General features: G+C 47.1%; 1 pseudogene across 1 annotated transcript; it reads right to left on the minus strand.

Annotated features, from left to right (window-relative positions):
* Positions 1–617: 617 nt before the first annotated feature.
* Positions 618–26,773, minus strand: LOC147738099 (uncharacterized; annotated as a pseudogene). Its single transcript, XR_015307457.1, has 4 exons — positions 26,651–26,773; positions 7,089–7,160; positions 6,379–6,432; positions 618–5,856 (listed from the first exon to the last, which is right to left on the minus strand). The product of XR_015307457.1 is annotated as an uncharacterized LOC147738099 (transcript).
* Positions 26,774–27,781: the final 1,008 nt, after the last annotated feature.

Genomic DNA, 27,781 nt, shown 5'->3' on the forward strand with positions numbered 1-27,781 from the left:
GCAGAAGTCGACGTTTCGGTCTCTACGGACAACTCAATGAGACCATCATCAGGACAAATTGAAACAAAATATTGTAAATCCCCAAGGGCGAGAATCACTAGCCAGTATCTTAGCTTTTGCGATTTTGAGCGGCTCTAATACTGTTGGTAATCGATCTGAAAATGGTGACCACCGGTTGGAGTCTTTTAGGAGGGTCTCAGGTAGGGTTTTCTATTCTTCTAAAAAGTACAGCAGGAGGAAATAATTACTCCGTGGAGATTTGGGCACATCCAAGAATTCTGTTATGTGCTGACAAACGCCTGTTAATGGACGGTCTGATAAGCTTCTCCGCGGTCAAATAACACGCCAGTCTTTCCCGTCATTCGATCGAGGATGGGGATGTACATTTAAAAGACTAATAAAGAACTACAAACTACTGTGTGACTTGGAAGATGATTATTTCTCAATATAGCCCTTGTTTGTGATCTCGTTACAGTTCTCACATTATCATCCGCACTAGAAGAAATGGGAGCCGGGGGGCGTCTGACCATAGAAACTCATTTACATATTAAGGGGGGGTGAAAGCCTGTTCACATAGCACAACACAACTTGTTTATGTAAAAGTTTGTACATTGCACAGGGAGTGTGATTCAGGTAACAGTGTGAGTGTTGTATGGCAGGAGCAAGCAGTCTTAGTTGCTGAGACATGAATCTCTGACGGTTGCATTATTAGCTCTTTCAACTGTTTGAGAGAGGGTGGCAGTCTCAAATTCTGGGGGCACAGATACCAACAGCTTCCCTCATAATCTTTGATTTTTGCATCTACAGGTGGTGCAGATGCCACCTAGGAGAGTAACCTTAGTGTGCTTTCTGGAGTCAGCCTGCTTTGCTTTTTCCAAACTTTGGTCAGCAAAGGTAAATATGTCTTCTACTAAAGTGTTCCTAGCTCACTTTTGGTAACGTGGCTTGAGCAGTAGGGCCTACGGCGGGCTCGAAGGTAGAGCAAAACAGTGGAAGTCACAAATTTCAATAGGTTATTAAAAATAGACAAGGAACTTAAAGATTCAAACCAAGTTTAGATCAAAAATAATATTTAATAATTATTCAGAAGCAAAATCTAAAGGAGGGCTGTGATTTATGGATTATTACTTAGCAAAAACAACTGTCCAAACCAAACAAAAAGTTAAATACATTTAAAAAAAAGCAGATCCACTGAATCAATCAGGAAGTTACCTACAAAATTGTAGCTGACTTCGGTAGCTATGCTCGAGAGGGCAAAGATAAGTTTAGTCTCTGGTGATGAATAACACTGGAATTTGATGCAAGGATTTTGCCTGAATCAGTCTCAGATGATGACGAGCTGCACAGAAGTGGCTTGAAGTGCAACATTCCCACAGAATAGAGTTGGGTTATCAAGTTGAACCTGAATCCACAGCCATCAAAATGTGGGAAACTTCAAGCAGTTACAACAGCTGCGAAGTCTTCGGAGCTTCCAAGTTATGGAGATGGTTCAAGGTTGATAAGAGCGAAAGCATGGAACGTGGCAGGCCTGAGGCATGGTTAAGGGGATAGCAGGATCCATTTGAAACAAAAAGAAGATGGAAAGAGGCCACTCATGTGGATCTTTGTAATATGAAGCTGTGTCCCAATGGAACAGAAGTCATTAGGACTATTTAGGGTGGAGCCAAGAATGGTTTGCATATGGCTGGCCTTGTCTGTAGTTACACAAAGACTAGAGAATGATGTGGTGGGATGTTGCCGAGATTAGCTACCAGTTCATCCATCACCTTAGGTTTTTCTCAATGATCACCCCTACGTGGTACAAACATGAACAGATGTTGGTCCCATGGAGACCTTCGACAAAGGGACTCCTGCTTCAGGGCCCTGGTGAGGCTCATTAAGGCTGGAAACAGTTTGAGGTTACATGCATTCCAGACCCTTGGGGGCGTGGCCTCAAAGATCAGGATCGCATGGCCTTTGAGGGTCAGAGCCACAGCTTATAAACACTCAGGAAGCAAAACACACTGAATGGAATGAGGCCACAAATAGTTACAAAAGAATGAAATAGTTACAAAAGAATGAGGTTAATTCAAGCATTTCCATCCCTCGCTGTGCGCTTTTCTCAGTAGACAGTTTGTAGGACAATCAATGGAGCGGTGTCTTTGTGGCTGCTTCATGTAAATGTTTTGTGATGCTGAAAGCTCCTCCTCAGGGTTTACAGTGAGCACCTTTTATTCTCCCACATTGTCTCTCCTATGTGGAAAGGTTACATTTACAACTGAAGTTTTTGTCACATTGAGAGCACGGGTCATTTTCTTTCTCATTGTGGGTTCTCTCATGTTGAATGAAACGGAATCTCCAGCTGTCGCTTCCCTGGCATTTAGAACAAAGACAAGGTTTTTTTTCAGGTAAGTTCTCCCAAATTGAAGACCAAATTTCCGACTGAAACTTTTCTAGCATTCAGAGAGCTAATAAGGTCTTTCCCCAGTGTGAGTTCTTTCATGTCTAGTGAGAGTCTTTTTCAGTCGGAAGATTTCCTGGCATTCAGAGCACTGAAATGGTGTATACCCAGTGTGGGTTCTTTCATGTCTAGTAAGGTTGGATTTCTGACTGAATCTTTTCCAGCATTCAGAGCACTAATAAGGTTTTTGTCCAGTGTGAGTTCTCTCATGTGTAGAGAGATATATTTTCTTACTGAAGCTTTTCCAGCATTCAGGGCACTGATAATGTTTTTGTCCAGTGTGGGTTCTTTCATGATCAATTAAACCAGATCTATCTCTGAAGTTTTTTTGGCATTCAGAGCACTGATACGGTTTGAGCCCAGTGTGAGTTCTTTCATGTACAGTAAGGCTGAATTTCCGATTGAAGCTTTTCCAGCTTTCAGAGCACTGATAAGGTTTTTGTCAAGTGTGAGTTCTCTTGTGTTCAATTAAACTGCATCTCTGACTAAATCCTTTCCGGCATTCAGAGCACTGATACGGTTTCTGCCCAGTGTGAGTTCTCTCATGGAGAGTGAGAGATATTTTATGACTGAAGCTTTTCTGGCATTCAGAGCACTGATACGGTTTGAACCCAGTATGGATTCTCTGATGTAGAGTTAAACCGGATTTATGATAAAAACCTTTTTGGCATTCAGAGCACTGATACGGTTTGAACCCAGTATGGATTCTCTGATGTAGAGTTAAACCGTATTTCTGACAGAAAACTTTTTGGCATTCAGAACACTCATACGGCTTATGCCCAGTGTGGGTCCTTTCATGTTGAGTTAGATGGCCTTTCTGACTGAAGCTTTTCCAGCATTCAGAGCACTGATAAGGTTTTTGTCCAGTATGGGCTCTCTCATGTTGAGAGAGAGCTGATTTACTACTGAAGCTTTTATAGCATTCAGAGCACTGATAAGGTTTTTGTCCAGTGTGAGTTCTTTCATGTATAGTAAGGCTGGATTTCCGATTGAAGCATTTACAGCATTCAGAGCACTGATAAGGTTTTTGTCCAGTGTGGATTCTCTCATGTATAGTAAGGCTGGATTTCCGATTGAAGCATTTACAGCATTCAGAGCACTGATAAGGTTTTTGTCCAGTGTGGGTTCTCTCATGTATAGTAAGGCTGGATTTCCGACTGAAGCTTTTCCAGCATTCAGAGCACTGATAAGGTTTTTGTCCAGTGTGAGTTCTCTTGTGTTCAATTAAACTGCATCTCTGACTAAATCCTTTCCGGCATTCAGAGCACTGATACGGTTTCTGCCCAGTGTGAGTTCTCTCATGGAGAGTGAGAGATATTTTATGACTGAAGCTTTTCTGGCATTCAGAGCACTGATACGGTTTCTGCCCAGTGTGAGTTCTCTCATGGAGAGTGAGAGATATTTTATGACTGAAGCTTTTCTGGCATTCAGAGCACTGATACGATTTGAACCCAGTATGGATTCTCTGATGTAGAGTTAAACCGGATTTATGATAAAAACCTTTCTGGCATTTAGAGCACTGATAGGGTTTGAGCCCAGTATGGATTCTCTCATGTTGAGTTAAACCGGATTTGTGATAGAAACCTTTTTGGCATTCAGAACACTGATACGGCTTATGCCCAGTGTGGGTCCTTTCATGTTTAGTAAGGTTGCCTTTCTGACTGAAGCTTTTACAGCATTCAGAGCACTGATAAGGTTTTTGTCCAGTATGGGCTCTCTCATGTTGAGAGAGAGCTGATTTACTACTGAAGCTTTTACAGCATTCAGAGCACTGATAAGGTTTTTGTCCAGTGTGAGTTACCTGATGTTTAATCAGACTGCTACAAAAACTGAAGCTTTTTTGGCACGTGGAGCACTGATATGGTTTTTGTCCAGTGTGAGTTCTTTCATGTATAGTAAGGCCTGATTTCCGATTGAAGCATTTACAGCATTCAGAGCACTGATAAGGTTTTTGTCCAGTGTGGGTTCTTTCATGTAAAGTGAGATTGGATTCGCTACTGAAGCTTTTCTGGCATTCAGGGCACTGATACGTTTTATGCCCAGTATGGGTTATTTCATGTAACGTATGGTTGGTTTTGAGACTGAAGTCTTTCTGAAATTCAGGACACTGATAGGGTTTTCGTCCAGAGCTAGTTTTCTCACGTTTAGTGAAGTTGGATTGATAACTAAAGCTGTTCTCACATTCATTGTGCTTATTCGAGTTATTTGTTTCTCCAAGTTGGGTTTGTTCCTGAATACAAGTCATCTTACGACTGAATCGGATTGTGTACTTGTTTATGTTACAACTCAGCATTAACTTCTAAAGTACATTTCAGATGCTCTTCTTAATATATGTATAGCGCCGGGAAACCCACTGTGGGTAGCTGTGCGCGGTAAAAGTTTAAATAAATAAATAAAATAAATTTAACTAATGATAGTTTTTACCTGGAGATCATTTTCCTACCTTTAAAGGCACAGATTTAACTTGTCTTATAAACTTTCACTGAGGAGCCCCTTGTATTTATTAAAATGTTCCTCATGGATTCATTTTCTCCAAGTTATGCCTGGGTGAATTCTCTCAAGTTTAATTAGTCTCATTTAGTGATTCTAGTTTCTTCATATTTGATTTAGGAGTTTTAAAAGCACTGATAAGGCCTTTGGGGTTTAGTGTTTGCCTGTAAGGTATGTTTGTACATACAAGTAATGACAGCTGATTAGGGCATGCCAGGGTGGTTTATGAATTATCAATAGCGTAACACTGGCCCCTTTTATACTTTCTGTCAGTATATGCTTTTTTGCTCAGTGGCTAAGACAGGTACATGATCCACTTTGGAGTTACAGGACACTTTGAAACCACTCGGATTAACCCAAGAGACAGAGTTGGTCGGGGAAAATCTTCCTATATTGGAAACGATAATCCAGCAACTTTGCTGTAACGACATCTGAGAAAGTGTATTTACAATGATTTTCTTTTAAATAATCTTTTCCTTCCTCTTGTCTCCAGGAGACGGAGACAAAAGCTTGCAATTGTAAACCGAGGATATTAGTCTTTTTTACGGTCCTGTCACATCACAACACGTCTACGGATGCTGATCTGTTGGGGAGGGTTTGGGTCTCCAAAGCATTTCTCATAAACCATCAAACAGAATTTACAGCACTGAGTTTTCTCAAGTGCACGGCGTGGGGATCAATTGCGGCCAATGTTCTCCTTAATCTCAGTTACTGACACTGGTAAACATTTATGCTCCTTTTACTTTAGGAATTTGACAACTTTCACATTTATCAGTTTATTCCGCTACAACATCCTCACCATTCCTGGCACATAGAATGTGTTTCTTCTTTAGAGTTTGAGAATGTTTTAACTTTCCTTGAAATAATCCTTTTTGTTGTGTTTCTCTAAATGTAAACCTTCTTTTTTCTGTTCATGCTTCAGTCACCTGTAGAAATAGAGTCAAAAATTGTAAATGAACACAAAGAAAAAATATTTGACCTTATACTTTGCACAAAGAAAGTATTGACAAAAACAAGATAGGAAATCAGTTGAGTTGCATTTATGATAGTGGTGAAACAGTGTAGATCGGGAGCTTGGTATTACTGGAACTCAAGGATGTGAGAGCAAACTTAACCAATATTTAAGAAAGAAACACAAGTTGCACATATATTGTGACACAGATTTTCAGCAGCAGCCAACACTATCAATTTACAATTTCTGTGGCAAAGGCTGGCATCACAATGAGATATTTGTAATACTTTTAATAAATGATCATATGGTATTTACTCCCCTGCCCACCTAGACTGTTTATCTATTCCTTTTTCCAGTGTTCTTGGAAGGGACATTTTATTGAACGAAGGTATTGGCCTTGTTGCACTCAGTGCTTTAAATGCCACTGTAGACTGACGCTGTGTCAAGTTAGCTCAGTGGAATGCAGTTTCAAATTGTGTGGATGATACGGACTTACTTGGTGGCCCAGAACTCATCATGCTCCTTCGACAGGACCCGGGCACTTCAACACCTGAAAAAGAGAAAAAGAACAGCACAACACTAGAGGAAACCGAAAAGAGTCAAGAAAAGAAAAACACGAAGCAGAGGAAAGAGAAAAAAGGCTACCTTCCACTCTCATCACATTTTCAAGCACAGAAAACTGTGCAGCAGATGCTTGTGAACCCATAAGTTATTTTTAAACACAGTGCCCCCAAGGTCAGCACCAGGTGCAGCTCCACCACTCGCACCACCCTAAAGCAAGTCCTCTGTGCATGTGTGTCCACACACATGTACTGTGTCTTTTGCTTGTAGTTGACAAGACAGAAAAGAGCAGGATGGGAGGACGCAAAGAGATGGAAGTCAGATCCAGAGAGAAAAGACGCCGAAAGACAGACAGAGGGAGGATGGTATCACGTGGTGTAGAGGAGGAGACAAATGTGATAATAGTTAAGGAACTGGTGGGCAAAACGGACTTAAAAAGGAACTGGACCTGCACTACACACCCAACATGTTCCAGGAGGAATGTGGCTCCATCAGGTGATTATCAGAAGTTTGATAACAACAAGAATAGTGCACAGAGGGAGTCAAATGTTGAAGTTGAAGAGACAAAAACAACAGAGATCAAGAAAGGGAATAAAGTAAGAAGAAACAGGGGAAAAGGAAACTTAGAGTTATAAGAATCCTTACCTGAAAGTTATATTATATTTTGTTCCTCCGAGGGTGGCAGCCAAGCTGCACCACCTGGTCATCCCAGAATACCTTGAAAGGAAGTAAAGAAATAGTTTTGCTTCAGGCGACAATCACACTTCATCCCATCTTCCAAATACCCATCCTGAACTTCCAAAATAAAAGAATCTCTTATTCTCTGGAGGCCATTGCCAAGTAACTCTGGTTATGAATAAATAATTTTTTTGGTTCAAGAACCACAATCCTTTGCTGGAAAAGGTCTCTGTGAATATGGAGTGCACCCACAGTCTCAGAGAACCAACCCCAACAACCCAGTCCACGTCTTCATAACCCCCATATTTCCATTTCCAGCCCATGAAACTTGCAAATCAAAACAATCTGGTTCACAAAAGGCATGTTTAAGTCCTTGTACATAATTCTGCCCACCGTTCATAAATAATTCAACCAGACTCTTAGATTTTCTCTGAGCAACTGCAATTCAAGCTCATGCTGGTGCAGAGTTTGAATGCTGAGCAAGGGAAGCAACAAGACATCAATGTGTTGGCACTTTGAATGTATAAATTATCTAAAGAGATGATGCAGAGGGTCAGAGTCTTGTGAGCCCTACAGGACGGCGACCCAAAGACTATAATTTGGAATAAATCCTTTGCAAGACAAAGCTTAGAATATTGAAATGTTGAGACCTCCATTGAAGACAAAGGAGCAGCAGCCTCTAGAACCTGATATAGACACGCTGCTCTCAACATTACAATGTCTTAATACACAGCCTCTGCCTCTCTCTTTCCCCTGCCTCTCCAAAATATATGTATGGGGCAGGAGAAGGCTGAAGATAAAGCCTGCAGCAGGACACACAGGAGCCTCCCCCCTTTCTCCTCCGGTAGCTCGTAGTGTCACTGGCGTCTCAGAAGGAGGGTGGGGGTTCTGCTCATTTCCTGCATCTCTCCGGCTCGCCTGAATTGTGAAAAGCAGTTTAGCCGAGCCCCGGGAGAACCAAGCCTGACTTCAGCCTCTTTTCAAAGCTATGCTGTGAATGTTCAACAATTAACAGCCATGGTCCTGCATGCAGCTGTTAACTGTGAACATTCACAGCAACAGCTGTGAAACAAAGGTTTCAGAGTACCGGGGGTGTTTCAACCCCCTCGGTCTCTGGGACACCGCTGTTTTATTAATTAACACATTCTGCCCTCATGGGGCAAACAGTATAAAGACCTTATAGTCAGCCGTAGCAGGCAATACTGCCCATTAAAGGACCGCTCCCTTGGTAAAGGCCCTTGCCTTTGGAGCTACAACAAGCTTCAAAGCTATATTAAAGGTTTCAAATAATTACTGAAGGCATAAACATGGTTACTCAGTCAGTGAAATAATTATCATAATATTTGCAGGAGAATCAAATAAAGGTAACCTATAAAGTATATCAAAAGCCAGATTCAGAAATAACTCTAGCTGTAAAGTCAATAGACAGACCACCACAACAAATGTGTTCTAAGAAAAAAGAAAACGTTTTTCTACAATATCAAATAGCAAACTGTCAGATTCTGCTTAATTAAAAATCAAGGAAAAGTTCTTAAGTACAAAATCAGTAAGAGGACTGACATGTAGTCTGACTTTAGGAAAAGTGTAAAATAAAACAATTCCAGCAAATCTCCCAAAATAATACATTATATAAGTTTTTAGACAGAGAGAACATATTATTGACATGGTTCATGAAGTAGTAAAAATGACAGCAATCAATAAATGTTCATGAAAACATGGCACAACAAAATGTAGTTTAATAAACCACACCTACAAAATGAATAATTAATTGAGACTCTTCCCCTAACAGCCACAAGTCATTTTAAAAGGTTATTCCCTAACATAATAACTGGATCTTAATCACAGTTTGTGGCCTTTCATCATTGACCCAATTTGTACGAGAACATTTGCTGACAGCTTATTAGTTGCTTATTAGAAATGCCTACAACCTGCACTCCTTTCCCAAGAGGGGTGGGTTGGGCGCTCCAGTCAGTCTGACTGTGGCACGGGAGGCACATTTATTGATTAAAATTAAAAGAGATGCCGGATTCCCATTTACTTCTTCTACAAAAGGGCCACTCTGGGTGACCTCTAGGACTGCACCAAGCATACAGCCCTTCTCCCGTCTCAGGCACCCTCATTGTGTCTGATTCTGTCCAGTAGAAACTCCAAGCGTAGATGCAAGTTGTGGAAAATCATTATTAAGCAAAAAAGGATTTTGTTGAAATCTTAAATTTGTTGAGAATTTGGCGTTCTATTCTGCACTGGGCTGTGGGGCCATCGGGACTGAAGGCATGTTCTAATATATCTGCCTTTGATTCAACATGCTCGGCACAGAGGCCAGTTGGGCTGGGACCATTGACTGTGACATCCCATTCTGTGCCATCTGATTCATGTTCCAGTTTCCCAGGTTCCTGCGAACATTGCAAGGAGCATCTCTTATTCTGCACATTATTAGTGTTTGAAGTATTTAAATTGCCACTGTCAGTAAAACCTATACCCTAAGCAGGGCTGGGCAATGCTCAGGTATTTCCCCGGGAGGCTGGAAGAGTGGGGGACGATTGTTCAGTACTAGGGGCTGGTTTTGCTGTGGTGCTGCTATATCGCCCCCAGCAACAAAAGAGGCATGGATCTGGGCCATCAAAAAAGTCAGGCCTGGTTTGGGTTCCCAGTCCGGCCCTGACCCAGAGGAACAACATTTCCTCCTTGCACATACTGAACATCATTACTCTGCACACGTACGTCGTGCATATCCAAATTCCCACCAGCAACAAAACCAGAATCAAAACGAGAATACAATCCGTGAGAACCAATTCCGTCACCCTTCTGGAACATTTTTGTCTGAGCGCTCATTATTTTTTCTTTGATATTTTTCTGCTTAGTAACAAAATTGTCACTACAGAACTTTGGTTACAACAAAATCTCATCTCACATTTTGCTGGATATGTGCACTACCCTCGGAATTCAACGCTAAAAGATGCGCCCTCTTTTACCCGGTCTTTGACTTTGCATTGTTGTCTGTAAATCTGCATCAATCTCTTGTAATATAGTAAAATATTTTGAGGCGTTTCACTCTGTGGCTCTTCAATTGGCCAGTTTACAAGCAACTTACACTCATTCTACAAATCAATTAACAAACAAACAAACTTAAACTCAGCTCTCGACCACCAAGCATAAAATTGCTCTAAAAGAAGGTGCTGTCCCAGTAGTTCGCAAAGCACATTCTATTTCTTTACTTATGAGAGAACCTTTAAGATTGGAAATTGAAAAATTGGTCAACTAAGGTGTAATTCAAGAAATAGAGAGCTCTGCTTGGTTGGCACCCATAGTCATCACAACCAAGGATAGTGGTCAGAGTATTAGACTATGTGTGGAGTTAAGGGCCTTAAATGCTAACATTTTAGTTGACAGACATCCTTTACCGAGGATCAATAAAATGCTGAGTAAGATACAAGGACCAACATTTTTTAGTGTTCTTGATCTTTCCTCGGCCTATTATCAAATCCAGTTACATCCTGAATCTCAACCTATGACAGCATTCACCACCCCATTTGGCAACTACAAATTCTTGAGGATGCCATTTGGGTTGGCGTCTGCAGCTGCAGCATTTCAACATACAATGCAACATGTACTTAAAGATTGCCCCAAGACTATGTGTTTTCAGGACAATATTTTGATCTATGGTTCAAGTGAAACAGAACACAATTCTAATGCTGGTATGGTCCTCAAAAGACAGAGAGGTAGGGTTCACTACAAAAGAAAGCAAATGTAAACTAGGTGTTACATCTGTGGACTATCTAGGTCACACAATCTCTGAGGAGGGAATAAAACCTAAGATAGATCTCGTTGAAACTGTGAGACGAGCACCTACCCCAACGTGTAGAGGAAATTCTGTCTTTCCTAGGTTTAGTTGAATATATGGCCAAGTATATCAGAAATTTTGCAATGCTATCTCAATCTCTCAGAGATCTCCTAAAAAAAAAGATACAGCGTTCATTTGGGGCATAGAACAAAAAGAAGCTTTAGAGAGCATAAAGGAATCCATAATTTCTGCCCCGTTCATTGGGAACTTCAATGTGGATAAAGACACCATTATTTCCACAGATGCAAGTGGTAAAGGCATTGGAGCAACACTATCACAGAGGATTGACAAGAAGGTGAATGTAGTGGCTTTCGCCTCTAGAACACTAACAGGGGCTGAATCAAATTATTCTACAGTAGAAAAAGTAGGTGTTGGCTGTTTTTTGGGCAATAAAACACTTCAGTTTCTATGCCTGGGGCCTACCATTTGAAGTATATACGGATCACAAACCCCTATTTTCCTTGTTCACTAAAAAGGATATGGACAATATGACCCCCCGCATTGCAAAAGGGGCATTAGGGCTACAAGGATTCCATTTCAAAATTGTGTATGTTCCTGGCTGTTAGACCCGTCAGCCCTAGGGTGGTCTTTCCCTGTGATTTTTTGCCCTTGCCTCATTTTTCCCACCTTCTTTTTGTTGGCCCATAGGTCTTCGGGCACCTTTTCATAGCTAATCTGTGTAAGGGTGCAGGTGCTCTCTACTTCAAACATGGCTGCCACTGGCCCCTGCTACTGCAGCGTGGTCTTTTAGTGTAGCACCCTAGCTGCCAGGAGCAGGCTGGATCCCCATACAATATTGCAATACCAGACACCCAGCCCCTGTCCATAGGTAGAGTGGGGAAGCTCCTGGAACCTTCCAGAAGAAAGGCGGAGTTAGGTTTTCCCGCCTTAGAGAGTGGTCACCTGACCTGGGCATATATAAGCAAGGGAGGGAACGATTTCTAGTCAGTTGGGGCATCACTGACCTGGGGAACCCGCGCAGGAGTTTTAGGCGGGAGGGCCTAGTTAGGAACCTATGCTACTGGGAGTGACAGGATTTAGGTGCTGCCTCTTAAGCTGAGTGAGGTGTCCTAAGCTAGCCCCCTGATCTGGCCCAGTGGTAGGGAACCCCAGGGTCCATCTGCAGTAACTGAGGAAAAACTCATCCAGCCTTCAACTCAAACCCCCCCCCCCCCCCCCCACCCCCTCAGCAACTTCAAGTAACCAGCATCCAAGGACGCAGAACCATCCAAGCGCAAAGAAGTCTACCTTTCTCTGACAGGAGACTGCTGGGGGATCGACCAGGTATTGGACTGTGCTGCCCTGCGCATCCGCTGCCTTCAACTGGGCCCACCTTGCCCTGCCTGTCTCCCCCTGACTGAACTGCTCTGCTGTCCTTGCTAAACTGTGTGGAATGCGCTATATCCTGCTCCCCCTGTCCAGCGCTGTATTTAAGACTGCCTGCCCTGAGCTATCTGTGCCCCCGGGGTTCAAGCGCTGTGATCCTGAGGCGCTTTTCTCCTCAAGAAATCATCCTGCCGGCATTATTTTCTGACTGACTAACCAGCGCAGTGAAGCGTCACCCCCAAGCGCTGGATTGCCCCTTCAAGCGCTCCTCTGCCTCGGCACCAAGCGCTGTACCTGGTTCCCCTGAGGCGCCTGAGGAGTCCCCCTTGTCATCGCGGCATCAGCGCCGCCCACGCGACACCTCTGAGGCGCTGCCGGCCTGTCCTGTGGCCGTCTGCCTTCGCGTTGTGTCCAGCGCCGTGATTGACCCCCCTCGGCGGCCCCCGATGCCAGGAGAGGGCCGCCGCATCGAAACTGCCAGGCCGCATTAGGCCCGAAGCCTGCCTGGGCCGGTGTCACGTGACGGGGGAGCGCCGCCACGTCATCGGCCGCGCCCCCCGCCCAAGCCGCGCAGCCATTGGCTGCCGGGAACGAGCCTCTGCCCGCGAGACCCGGCACCCGGGGAAGTTCCGTTTTACCGCGGAGGGGGTGGAGGACCACGAGAGCCCCCCTCCGCTTCACCGCACACCGCGCCCGACCCCCCTGTGGGCGCCCCAAGAACCACCACTGCCCGTTGCCACCGCGGTCCGAGCGAGGCCTGCCAGAGACCGGAGGGCTCCCCGAGTGAACGAGAGCCCCCCACTGCTGACGCCACCGCAAGGGCCGGAAAGGCCGAAATACACCAGGTAACCCCCGGGGAGGAGGGAGGTACGCCGGTTGAGGCCCGAGGTCGCCCATCCCCCGGGGTGAACTAAGACTGGGCCCCGTTGGCCCCCACCTAATGTGCCTCGAGAGTTTGGAGGCTTGGGGGACAGACACTTACCCCTATGTTGAATTGCTATATTGCCAGTTTCCGGCCTGTAGGGCTTCTGTTCATACCATATTTACAAGCCTGTTAATTGAAATGGGGATTTGCACTGTGTCTTGAATTCCCTTGCAGGGGCGGGCTTCAAGGAATCCTGACGGGATTAAGCTCTGACGCTCAATTGGTGGTTGATGTTTAGTGGCAGTCTACGCCACCCGTTTGGTTTATGCTTACTTAAATGTCTTCATGCCTGCTATAAGGGGATGACCTTTTCCCTGTACTGAATTTCTTGCAGGGGTGGGTTTCTACAGTTCCTGAGGGGATCAAACTGTGATACTTATTGATTCATTCTAATGGTATTCTGATGATCTGATTCTGGGTCGCAATACCCTCAGTATTCACAAGAAGAAATGCTTGTGGTTATTTCCTAAAGGATAATCTAGGATCTATGAAATTACCTTTTTGGCCTGCTGAGTAGCATACGGTGACAGGCTGTGTTCTTTGAAGTTTTCTGTTGTACTGAAAGTACTTGATGAAATGTTTTATCACTTTCCAGGTAGTGCAATTTGGAAAGCGTTCATGAGAGGTTTTAATGTGGTACTTTAATGCAATGCTAATGATTTGCTACTGCATGATTTGCTCTAATCTAAAATCTACATAAAATATCTTGATTTACAAATACAACCAATGGTGTGGTCTCCATTATTGCGCCCACTGCATGTCACATTGGATGAGTGTGTTAAGTAGCTGCTTTACACGCAAGCCCCTGGCTGCCTTCCTGCTCGAGCCATGCTACCCCCGGAGAGCTGGTGGTCCCAGTTCTTACATTGGTGGCGAGCGGTGGGATCCAGGACTTGTAGCTACCCAACACCCTCCAGTGGGACAGAGTGCGCTGCAATTAATTGGACACCTGTGGTGCTGCAAGCAAACCCTAATTGTCCACCACTGTCTAAGTCTGCAAAGTGTGTAGGAACCGGTGTTGACCCAGCATTGTTGCCTACGTCCTAGAATTTTTCTTTCAGGTTGTCTGGGTCCCCACCTGACAAATTGGAGTTCCAGCTGGCTGACCTTGATAAGTACACAGTAGTGCAGTTAAGGGAGTTTTGTCAGGGGATGGGGTTGCCTGTGGGGACGAGAGCTGTCAAAGAAGAGCTCCGTAGCGCCTCAAGGGCATGGGTAAGGGCCCACCCAGAGGAGGAAGAGGATGGGGAACAGGTCACACAAGGGGAGGCGGACACTCAGGAAGACCCAGGCCTACTCAACATTGACATGTCAGACAATGTGCTGCCAGGAAGACGTTCCGGGGTGGGGAGTAGTGTATCTAGGGGGAGTGCATCGTCGCAGGAGTACGAGGACAGGAAGGAGGAGAGGCGATTGAGGTGGGAGCTTGCCAAGTTAGAGCACTAGAGGGAGAGAGAAAGGGAGGATAAACAGTTTGCTATGGAGGAAAGGAAGCTGGCGCACGAGCTTCAGCTCAAAGAAATGGAGCTGAGAGCATTACAGTTGAGTGCGCCAGGGAGTCCTAATGGTGGCAGAGTACCAGAGGCTCAGCAGGAGCCCAGATTCTGGTTACCCAAGGAGGTGATAGCAAGCTACACCAAGGGGGATGACATTGCCAGGTGGTTGGAGGAGTATGAAGCGGCCTTGACTGCCCATGGGGTGCCCGAGAAACATTGGGGAGGTGGTTTGTACCGGTATATACCTCCTGACGTCAGGGACACCCTCCTGTATCTGGAAAAGGCAGATCAGTTTAGGTATACCCCCATGAAGGAGGCGCTTATCAAACATTTTGGCCTCAATCCTGAAAGGTATCGCCAGAGGTTTCGTAGCAGCCATAAGCTGTCCACGCAGAATTGGGTGGATTTTTTTGAGTATGCCCGTAAGGCTCTGGATGGTTGGGTGCGTGGCAGCGAGGTGCGTGAATTTGAGGGTCTGTATAACCTTTTTTTGAGAGAGCACCTCTTGGATAAGTGTTTTCCGGAGTTACGCCAACATCTGGTGGACCGCAAGCTTACTGATCCCCGTGAGCTTGCGAAGGAGGCGGATACTTGGGTTAGCACCCGGGTGTCACACAAGCGCCCCGGGGGAGATGGCCCGAAAGGCGGACAGGGCGCCCCCCAGAAGAAAGAGGGTGGAGATAAAAGATCGGAGTTCTCACGAGGCCCACAAACTAGACCGTTTGGGAAAGGAGTAGGTACCCCACCTCAGAACCGTTCCCCAAAACCCACTTACCCTGACAAGAGTCAGCAGCCAAAAGTGGTCCGGTGCTATGAATGCGGAGAGGTCGGACACTACAAGGGAGATGCCCAGTGTCGCAAACGACCCCCAGCCATAACTGGTGGCAAGAGTCCCGGGGTGGCTAGCGTAGCGCTTGGGTTGGAGCTGCCCCTAGATAGGGAAGGGGAGTGGACATGCCTGACCCTGGTTTCACTTGGGGATAGAGAGATGGTCCCAGTGACGCCCTTACCATCGAATACTGCTAAGTACCAGCAGAGGGTGAACGTCAATGGGGAGGAGGTGGACGCTCTGAGGGACACCGGAGCAAGCATGACCACTGTAGTGAGGCGGCTGGTGTCCCCTGAGCAGGTTGTTCCTGATGTGTACCATCCGGCCGTGTTGGCTGACGGCAGTCTGAGCTACTATCCGGTGGCTCAAGTTCCCTTTGAGTGGGGAGGAGTGTCAGGCCCCTTGAGAGTTGCGATCAGCCCTGCCTTGCCTGTGGACTGTCTGCTCGGTAATGACCTCGAACATACCGCCTGGAAGGAAGTAGAGTTTAAGGCCCACACTGAGATGCTGGGATTACCAGGGTGGACTTGCGTAGTCACGCGGCCCATGGCTGCCCGGCAAGAAGCTCAACCCGGGTTGGAGCCTGAAACCACGGACCAACACAATGCCGGTCCAGGAGAGTGTTGTGGAGGACACACCCCGTGTGATAGATGGGGAGCCCGCGGAGGTAACCCCGGAGTCCGTGGAGGTGGATGTTGTTCCCGTGGGGGACCTGCCGACCCTTGCCGAGTGGCATGTGGAAGGAGGGCCTACCCGGGAGGAATTCTGTCGGGGGCAGAAAGAGTGCCCCACGCTTGAAGGCATGCGGTGACAGGCCGCAGCCCAAGCGGTCAACCAAGAGACCGGCAGTTACCACGTGTATTGGGAGGAAGGCCTCCTGTACAGTGAGCCATGGGTTCCGGTGCATGGATCATTGAGGGCCTTAGTGGTCCCCCAGTGCTACCGGGCCTTTTTAATGGAACTGGCGCATGAGATACCCTTAGCTGGACACCTGGGCCAGGACAAGACCTTTGCAAGGCTCGTCCCACATTTTTATTGGCCTAGGATGAGGGTTGCCTCTGACACCTACTGCAAGACCTGCAAGACTTGCCAGGCCAGTGGCAAGACGGGGACCAAAGTAAAGGCCCCGTTGGAACCGCTCCCAGTGGTCGGGACCCCTTTCGAGCGGGTCGGTATAGACATCGTTGGGCCGTTGGACCCTCCGACCTCTGCGGGACATCGGTTCATCCTGGTGTTAGTGGACCACGCCACTCGGTACCCGGAGGCCATCCCTCTGCGGACCGTTACTGAACCTGTGGTGGCGCGGGCCCTGATGGGGATATTCACCCGAGTGGGATTCCCCAAGGTCGTGGTGTCGAACAGAGGCACAAATTTCATGTCGGCCTACATGCAGGCCATGTGGAAGGAGTGCGGAGTGACCTATCGGTTCTCCACTCCTTACCACCCCCAGACTAACGGGCTCGTAGAGAGCTTCAACAAGACCTTGAAGGGGATGATCCGGAGTCTGCCAGAAGACCTGAGGCGGAAATGGGACATCCTCCTCCCTTGCCTGTTGTTTTCATACCGCGAGGTACCACAAAAGGGAGTCGGGTTCAGCCCCTTCGAATTGCTCTGTGGCCATCCCATTAGGGGACCCCTCAGTCTGGTCAAAGAGGGGCGGGGGAAGACTTCGAAGAATCTTCCCCATGATGTTGTCAGCTACATGCTGGCGTTCCGCAGCCAGATGGCCAAGCTGTGGAAAGAAAACTCAGACAACTTAGAGGCTAGCCAAGCCATCATGAAGGAGTGGTATGACCGCAACGCTCGGACGGTAGAGTTAGACGCTGGACAGAAGGTGTGGGTCATGGAGCCTGGGGAGCTTAGTGCCCTCCAGGACCGGTGGACTGGTCCGTACGAGATTGTGGAGCGTCGAGGCCAGACCACCTACCTAGTTGACTTGAAGACCCCCCTTCAGCCCCATCGGGTGCTCCACATCAACCGCCTGAAGCCTCACCATGAGCTATCGGAGCTTGCTCTCCTCATGGTGATGGATGGGAGCGAGGAGGAGGAAAGTGAGCCTCTTCCTGACCTTCTAGCAGCTCAGGAGAAGGATGGTTCAGTGGAGGGAGTTGTCCTCTCCCCATCATTGAATCCAGAACAACAGAGGGACTGCCGCCAGGTCTTGGCGCAGCACGCCTTGTTGTTCTACCTCACGCCTGGAATTACTCATCTGTGTACCCAAGATGTGGACACAGGGGACAGTCCGCCAGTAAAAACCAAGACTTACCGGCTGTCCGATAAAGTAAAGAACAGCATCCAGGGTCAGGTGACCAAGATGCTGGAGCTGGGAGTGATCGAACCCTCCAGCAGCCCATGGGCTAGTCCGGTTGTGCTGGTGCCGAAAGCGGCTCCCCCAGTCACCACACCAGAACTTCGGTTCTGTGTGGACTATCGGGGGTTGAACTCTGTCACCAAGACAGATGCTCACCCGATACCACGGGCAGATGAGCTGATTGACCGGCTGGGAGCAGCCAAGTACCCCAGCACCATCGACTTGACATCAGGGTACCGGCAGATTGCCATGGCCGATGGAGCGAAGGAGAAGACAGCGTTCTCCACCCCCGAGGGTCACTTCCAATTTCGAGTGATGCCCTTCGGGCTCAAGAATGCTCCGGCCACCTTCCAGCGGTTGGTGAACCAGGTGCTATCTGGCCTGGAGTCCTTCTCAGCGGCGTACCTGGATGACATAGCTGTCTTCAGTAGCACCTGGGAGGACCATCTGCAGCATCTCCAGGAGGTGCTGCAGGCGTTGCAACGCGCTGGCCTCACCATCAAGGCTAGCAAGTGCCAGATTGGACAGGGATCTTTCGTGTACCTGGGGCACTTGGTGGGCGGAGGTAAGGCACAATCCCTCCAGGCCAAAATTGAGACCATAATGGCCTGGGAGCCCCCCAAAACTCAGACTGAGGTCCGAGCTTTCCTCGGCCTCACTGGCTACTACCGCAGGTTCGTCAAGGGTTATGGCACCATCGTGGCCCCCTTGACCGAGTTGACGTCCAAGAAGCAGCCACGCAAGGTCATCTGGACGGCTGCTTGCCAGGAGGCATTTGAAACACTGAAGCGCGCGATGTGCACCGCAACGGTGCTGGCCACTCCGGACTTCCAAAAAGAATTCATTGTGCAGACAGATGCCTCAGAGCATGGCGTAGGCGCCGTGCTGTCGCAACTCAACGATGATGGCCAAGACCAACCTGTGGCCTTCATCTCCAGAAGACTCCTCCCTCTGGAACAGCGATGGAGTACCATCGAGCGAGAAGCCTTCGCGGTGGTCTGGGCTTTGAAGAAGTTGAGGCCATACCTTTTTGGCTCTCACTTCCTAGTTCAAACCAACCACCGTCCCCTTCGCTGGCTCATGCAGATGAGAGGCAAAAACCCTAAGTTGCTAAGGTGGTCCATTTCCCTACAGGGGATGGACTTTAGGGTGGAACATCGGCCCGGAGCTGACCACGCCAATGCTGACGGTCTCTCCCGGTTTTTCCGCCTTAGTGACGAGAACTCCCTAGAGGTTGGGTAGCTCTCCCCACTTTCAGCTGGGGGGGACGCATGTTAGACCTGTCAGCCCTAGGGTGGTCTTTCCCTGTGATTTTTTGCCCTTGCCTCATTTTTCCCACCTTCTTTTTGTTGGCCCATAGGTCTTCGGGCACCTTTTCATAGCTAATCTGTGTAAGGGTGCAGGTGCTCTCTCCTTCAAACATGGCTGCCACTGGCCCCTGCTACCGCAGCGTGGTCTTTTAGTGTAGCACCCTAGCTGCCAGGAGCAGGCTGGATCCCCATACAATGTTGCAATACCAGCCATCCAGCCCCTGTCCATAGGTAGAGTGGGGAAGATCCTGGAACCTTCCAGAAGAAAGGCGGAGTTAGGTTTTCCCGCCTTAGAGAGTGGTCACCTGACCTGGGCATATATAAGCAAGGGAGGGAACTTTTTCTAGTCAGTTGGGGCATCACTGACCTGGGGAACCCAAGCAGCAGTTTTAGGCAGGAGGGCCTAGTTAGGAACCTATGCTACTCGGAGTGACAGGATTTAGGTGCTGCCTCTTAAGCTGGGTGAGGTGTCCTAAGCTAGCCCCCTGATCTGGCCCAGTGGTAGGGAACCCCAGGGTCCATCTGCAGTGACTGAGGAAAAACTCATCCAGCCTTCAACTCAAACCCCCCCCCCCCCCTCTCAGCAACTTCAAGTAACCAGCATCCAAGGGCGCAGAACCATCCAAGCGCCAAGAAGTCTACCTTTCTCTGACCAGAGACTGCTGGGGGATCGACCAGGTATTGGACTGTGCTGCCCTGCGCATCCCCTGCCTTCAACTGGGCCCACCTTGCCCTGCCTGTCTCCCCCTGACTGAACTGCTCTGCTGTCCTTGCTAAACTGTGTGGAAAGCGCTATATCCTGCTCCCCCTGTCCAGCGCTGTATTTAAGACTGCCTGCCCTGAGCTATCTGTGCCCCCGGGGTTCAAGCGCTGTGATCCTGAGGCGCTTTTCTCCTCAAGAAATCATCCTGCCGGCATTATTTGCTGACTGACTAACCAGCGCAGTGAAGCGTCACCCCCAAGCGCTGGATTGCCTCTTCAAGCGCTCCTCTGCCTCGGCGCCAAGCGCTGTACCTGGTTCCCTTGAGGTCCACGCGACACCTCTGAGGCGCTGCCGGCCTGTCCTGTGGCCGCCTGCCTTCGCGCTGTATCCAGGAGAGGGCCGCCGCATCGAAACTGCCAGGCCACATTAGGCCTGAAGCCTGCCTGGGCTGGTGTCAATTGACGGGGGAGCGCCGCTACGTCATCGGCCGCGCCCCCCGCCCAGCTATTGGCTGCCGGGAACGAGCCTCTGCCCGAAGACCAGGCACCCGGGGAAGTTCAGTTTTACCGCAGAGGGGGTGGAGGACCACGAGAGCCCCCCTCCGCTTCACCGCACACCGCGCCCGACCCCCCTGTGGGCGCCCCAAGAACCACCACTGCCCCGTTGCCACCGCGGTCCAAGCGAGGCCTGCCAGAGATCGGAGGGCTCCCCGAGTGAACGAGAGCCCCCCACTGCCGACGCCACCGCAAGGGCCGGAAAGGCCGAAATACACCAGGTAACCCCCGGGGAGGAGGGCGGTAGGCCGTTTGAGGCCCGAGGTCGCCCCTCCCCCGGGGTGAACTAAGATTGGGCCCCGTTGGCCCCCACCTAATGTGCCTCGAGAGTTTGGAGGCTTGGGGGACAGACACTTACCCCTATGTTGAATTGCTATATTGCCAGTTTCCGGCCTGTAGGGCTTCTGTTCATACCATATTTACAAGCCTGTTAATTGAAATGGGGAATTGCACTGTGTCTTGAATTCCCTTGCAGGGGCGGGCTTCAAGGAATCCTGACGGGATTAAGCTCTGACGCTCAATTGGTGGTTGATGTTTAGTGGCAGTCTACGCCACCCGTTTGGTTTATGCTTACTTAAATGTCTTAATGCCTGCTATAAGGGGATGTCCTTTTCCCTGTACTGAATTTCTTGCAGGGGTGGGCTTCTACAGTTCCTGAGGGGATCAAACTGTGATACTTATTGATTCATTCTAATGGTATTCTGATGATCTGATTCTGGGTCGCAAGACCCTCAGTATTCACAAGAAGAAATGCTTGTGGTTATTTCCTACAGGATAATCTAGGATCTATGAAATTACCTTTTTGGCCTGCTGAGTAGCATACGGTGACAGGCTGTGTTCTTTGAAGTTTTCTGTTGTACTGAAAGTACTTGATGAAATGTTTTATCACTTTCCAGGTAGTGCAATTTGGAAAGCGTTCATGAGAGGTTTTAATGTGGTACTTTAATGCAATGCTAATGATTTGCTACTGCATGATTTGCTCTAATCTAAAATCTATATAAAAGATCTTGATTTACAAATACAACCAATGGTGTGGTCTCCATTATTGCGCCCACTGCATGTCACATTGGATGTGTGTGTTAAGTAGCTGCTTTACACGCAAGCCCCTGCCTGCCTTCCTGCTCGAGCCATGCTACCCCCCGGAGAGCTGGTGGTCCCAGTTCTTACACTGGCCAACAGAATAAAGTAGCGGATTTTCTATCAAGGGCACCAGTGGAAAAGGAAAATGTTGAATCCACAGGTAACGGAGGGGTTCTGGAGGTAAGGCTTCCAGCTGTAACAAAAGACCAGTGGGACTTTCACATGGAGAATGATGAGATCAGCAGCAAAGTGAAATCATATGTCATCAATGGTTGGCCTATCAAATGTAAAGAACTTCCAGGGGAAATACAACCATTTTGGAACTTAAGAGAAGACCTATCCATTGAGGGGAAGTTTCTTCTCAAGTCAGGGAAAATAGTTCCTCCGGATGGACTGAGATTCCAAATAACAGATTTTACACATGAAGGGCATTTGAGGAGGAGTCTCTGCAAGGCAAGATTAAGGTCTGAATATTGGTTCCCTGGAATGGGTCAGTTAATGGAAGAAAAAGTGAAAGACTGTTATGCATGTGGAATGAGTGATAAATCCGGAACAACCAGGCGCACCCCTCTCATTCCAGTTTAGATCCCTAAGTCTCCTTGGGCCAAACTAGATTTTGACATCACTGGTCCTACACATACAGAGGGACCTCAGGATTGGTACCTATTGGTGCTCATTGATTATTATTCAAACTGGATTACTTACAAATTTGTGAACATCAACACAAAGTCCCTAATTGTTTTCTTGAGTGACGTATTCTCTAAGGAGGACATTCCCTCCACCATAGGAATGGTAGAGAGTACAATGGTCTACTGCATATACTAGTGATTAGAGTTATCTCTATATACATAGGGAAGGGATACGAATGGATATACTCTAAGAGTCACATAGGAATGGTAGAGAGTACAAAGGTCTACTGCATATACTAGTGATTAGAGTTATCTCTATATACATAGGGAAGGGATACAAATGGATATACTCTAAGAGTCACATAGGAATGGTAGAGAGTACAAAGGTCTACTGCATATACTAGTGATTAGAGTTATCTCTATATACACAGGGAAGGGATACACATGGATATACTCTAAGAGTCACTTAGGAATGGTAGAGACTACAAAGGTCCGCTGCACATACTAGTGATTAGAGTTATCTCTATATACATAGGGAAGGAATACGAATGGGTATACTCTAAGAGTCACATAGGAATGGTAGAGAGTACAAAGGTCTACTGCATATACTAGTGATTAGAGTTATCTCTATATACACAGGGAAGGAATACAAATGGATATACTCTAAGAGTCACATAGGAATGGTAGAGACTACAAAGGTCTACTGCATATAGTAGTGATTAGAGTTATCTCTATATACATAAGGAAGGGATACGAATGGATATACTCTAAGAGTCACATAGGAATGGTAGAGAGCACAGCGGACTACTGCATATACTAGTGATTAGAGTTATCTCTATATACATAAGGAAGGGATACACATGGATATACTCTGAGAGTCACTTAGGAATGGTAGAGACTACAAAGGTCCGCTGCACATACTAGTGATTAGAGTTATCTCTATATACATAAGGAAGGGATACACATGGATATACTCTAAGAGTCACATAGGAATGGTAGAGAGTACAAAGGTCGACAGCATATACTATGGATATACTCTAAGAGTCACATAGGAATGGTAGAGAGTACAAAGGTCTACTGCATATACTAGTGATTAGAGTTATCTCTATATACATAAGGAAGGAATACGAATGGATATACTCTAAGAGTCACATAGGAATGGTAGAGAGTACAAAGGTCGACAGCATATACTATGGATATACTCTAAGAGTCACATAGGAATGGTAGAGAGTACAAAGGTCTACTGCATATACTAGTGATTAGAGTTATCTCTATATACATAAGGAAGGAATACGAATGGATATACTCTAAGAGTCACATAGGAATGGTAGAGAGTACAAAGGTCTACTGCATATACTAGTGATTAGAGTTATCTCTATATACACAGGGAAGGAATACGAATGGATATACTCTAAGAGTCACATAGGAATGGTAGAGACTACAAAGGTCTACTGCACATACTAGTGATTAGAGTTATCTCTATATACATAAGGAAGGGATATGAATGGATATAGTCTAAGAGTCACATAGGAATGGTAGAGGGTACAAAGGTCAACAGCATATACCAGTGATTAGAGTGATCTCTATATACACAGGGAAGGAATAAGAATGGATATACTCTAAGAGTCACATAGGAATGGTAGAGAGTACAAAGGTCTACTGCATATACTAGTGGTTAGAGTTATCTCTATATACATAGGGAAGGGATACGGATGGATATACTCTAAGAGTCACATAGGAATGGCAGAGAGTACAAAGGTCGACAGCATATACTAGTGATTAGAGGTATCTCTATATACATAGGGAAGGGATACGAATGGATATACTCTAAGAGTCACATAGGAATGGTAGAGACTACAAAGGTCCGCTGCACATACTAGTGATTAGAGATATCTCTATATACATAGGGAAGGGATACACATGGATATACTCTAAGAGTCACATAGGAATGGTAGAGACTACAAAGGTCCGCTGCACATACTAGTGATTAGAGATATCTCTATATACATAGGGAAGGGATACACATGGATATACTCTAAGAGTCACATAGGAATGGTAGAGAGTACAAAGGTCGACAGCATATACTAGTTAGTAGAGTTATCTCTATATACATAGGGAAGGGATACGAATGAATATTCTCTAAGAGTCACATAGGAATGGTAGAGTACAAAGGTCTACTGCATATACTAGTGATTAGAGTTATCTCTATATACATAGGGAAGGGATACAAATGGATATACTCTAAGAGTCACATAGGAATGGTAGAGAGCACAGCGGACTACTGCATATACTAGTGATTAGAGTTATCTCTATATACATAAGGAAGGGATACACATGGATATACTCAGAGTCACTTAGGAATGGTAGAGACTACAAAGGTCCGCTGCACATACTAGTGATTAGAGTTATCTCTATATACATAAGGAAGGAATACGAATGGATATACTCTAAGAGTCACATAGGAATGGTAGAGAGTACAAAGGTCTACTGCATATACTAGTGATTAGAGTTATCTCTATATACATAAGGAAGGGATACACATGGATATACTCTAAGAGTCACATAGGAATGGTAGAGAGTACAAAGGTCTACTGCATATACTAGTGATTAGAGTTATCTCTATATACATAAGGAAGGGATACACATGGATATACTCTAAGAGTCACATAGGAATGGTAGAGAGTACAAAGGTCTACTGCATATACTAGTGATTAGAGTTATCTCTATATACATAAGGAAGGAATACGAATGGATATACTCTAAGAGTCACATAGGAATGGTAGAGAGTACAAAGGTCTACTGCATATACTAGTGATTAGAGTTATCTCTATATACACAGGGAAGGAATACGAATGGATATACTCTAAGAGTCACATAGGAATGGTAGAGACTACAAAGGTCTACTGCACATACTAGTGATTAGAGTTATCTCTATATACATAAGGAAGGGATATGAATGGATATACTCTAAGAGTCACATAGGAATGGTAGAGAGTACAAAGGTCAACAGCATATACCAGTGATTAGAGTTATCTCTATATACACAGGGAAGGAATAAGAATGGATATACTCTAAGAGTCACATAGGAATGGCAGAGAGTACAAAGGTCGACAGCATATACTATGGATATACTCTAAGAGTCACATAGGAATGGTAGAGACTACAAAGGTCCGCTGCACATACTAGTGATTAGAGATATCTCTATATACATAGGGAAGGGATACGAATGGATATACTCTAAGAGTCACATAGGAATGGTAGAGAGTACAAAGGTCTACTGCATATACTAGTGATTAGAGTTATCTCTATATACATAGGGAAGGGATAGGAATGGATATACTCTAAGAGTCACATAGGAATGGCAGAGAGTACAAAGGTCGACAGCATATACTAGTGATTAGAGGTATCTCTATATACACAGGGAAGGGATACAAATGGATATACTCTAAGAGTCACATAGGAATGGTAGAGAGTACAAAGGTCGACAGCATATACTAGTTAGTAGAGTTATCTCTATATACATAGGGAAGGGATACGAATGAATATTCTCTAAGAGTCACATAGGAATGGTAGAGAGTACAACGGTCTACTGCATATACTAGTGATTAGAGTTATCTCTATATACACAGGGAAGGGATACACATGGATATACTCTAAGAGTCACATAGGAATGGTAGAGACTACAAAGGTCAACAGCATATACCAGTGATTAGAGTTATCTCTATATACAGAAAAGCAGAGATCCATTACGTGTGGTTGGATGGGGGATGCAGTTGGAGGGGGGATGCAGTCGGAGGGGGGATGCAGTCACAGCACCAGGGGAGGGACAGAGAAGGGCAGGAAAGTGAGACAAACTAGAGAGTGAAGCAGCTAGTAACGAGTAAGACAGCGCGGAGTGTGTCAGAGGCAACAGGAGAGACAATAGAAAGGTCTCTAGGACAGAGAGGGGAGAGGTCAGAGGTCGCTAAAATGGCGGAGGAGAGAGGTAGCAGAAGAAGCGAGTCATGAAAAGAAAGGAAAACGGCGGGAAGTGCGAAGGTCAGAGTCCGAAAGTCCAGGAAGAGGCTGCCATAGCCAGGAAGTCCGGGGGAGAAAGGCAGTCCGCGGCAAAGTCACAGCCTCATGGTCCATGAGGAGCTGGGGCAGAGGAGTTCGATCTGGAGACCAGGGCCCCCCAAGACCCCTCCCACTGTCCTTGGAACCCCAAGGCCCCTCCCGTTGTCCTCAGCCCCCCCCCAAGGCCCCATCTGCAGTCCTCGGTCCCCCAATGACTCCATCAGAGGAGCTAGCGCCTCGAGGCCGGGGCTGCTCACCCACCAGGGCTCTCAGACCTCCTCTGGACACACAGCGGCGGGGGTCGGAGTGGAGGAGGGGGGGGGGGTCACTCACCAGTGCTGGTCGGTCAGTGCCCCCCTCCTGGGGCTCCTCTCTCTGCGCCCTCAGCCGCAGTTCAGCTAATTGAAGCTCCTTCGCGGCGCTAGATACAGAGGCCTGGGCGTGGTGGAGTTCTGGGGGGCTCACTCACCAGTACCGGACGGTCAGTGCCCCCTCTGCTGGGGGGATCCTCCGTCTGTGCCCCTCACTGGGCGCTGGGTCGGTGGCAGCCTCGAGGCGCTAGAGTGCGGAGGCCCGGACGCCAGGGCGGGGGAGGCCGGAGTGGAGGAGGGGGGTGGGGCCCGGACTGCTGCGGACCCTGAAACGGCCAATCAGAGAGCGGGGGGGGGGGGGGGGGGGGGGGTGCTGTTCCCCCTCCCCCAAGAGAGAAGGGCCCGCCTCCCCCCACGCCCCCCATTCACAGCAGATCCTACGCTGAGCCTCTGAGTGCAGGAGTGAGCTTAAAACCAGTCAAGCCGCCACACCCAGCTGGCGCGCCCAGAAGCCACGCATGTTTGCATGACCAGACCAGAAGGCATGTGTGCGGCATGTTTGCATGACCAGAAGGCCTGTGTGCGGCATGTTTGCATGACCAGAAGGCCTGTGTGCGGCATGTTTGCATGACCAGGAGGCCTGTGTGCGTTCAATACTGGAAAGGGTCGCCGCCTCCCTGAAATGAGTGAAAGTGTCTTTCCGGAGTTTATTTAATGACTTTAAAAGCGGCCCCGCTCGTGTCGTGGGTTCAACGCCCAAAAGAACCGAGATCCCTTCAGCCCTCGACACCCGGAGCACTGACCCCCCCCCCCCCCCCCCCCCCACGCCCCTCCCCCATTCAAAGAAATGGATGCAAAACCCATATATTTCTTCTAATACAGCAGGGTTCATGTTTTACAAGATACATGTATTGAATGTGCCTGCAGGGGTGAAGGGTGATATATAGAAGGTCTGAAAGGGGCATTCGGTGCTCTTTAGACTCATTTAAACAAACATTGGCAGTGCAAGAGGTTTCTGGAGAGTTTGAGCTCCTGGCGTTGTAAATGGCGGTGTCTCTTATTTACTTGTTGTTTCTTCTGTTTGGGTCGGTCCTATGAATTGTATACCACTGGCCCGTGTTTATTACTACACTCAACTTCAAATTTCGATTTTTTCAAAATATATTGATAAATATTTTTTACAGTAATGTTTCTGCTTTCCTGGAAATATCACTTGCCTAATGGGGCGTTTCTCTGCAGCCCTGCGTTGTCTCTTTCGCGTTCTGAACAGAATCCTTCTCTTCAAATGT

Source organism: Lissotriton vulgaris, chromosome 1_1, assembly GCF_964263255.1.
Source record: "Lissotriton vulgaris chromosome 1_1, aLisVul1.2, whole genome shotgun sequence".
Classification (NCBI taxonomy): Eukaryota; Metazoa; Chordata; class Amphibia; order Caudata; family Salamandridae; genus Lissotriton; species Lissotriton vulgaris.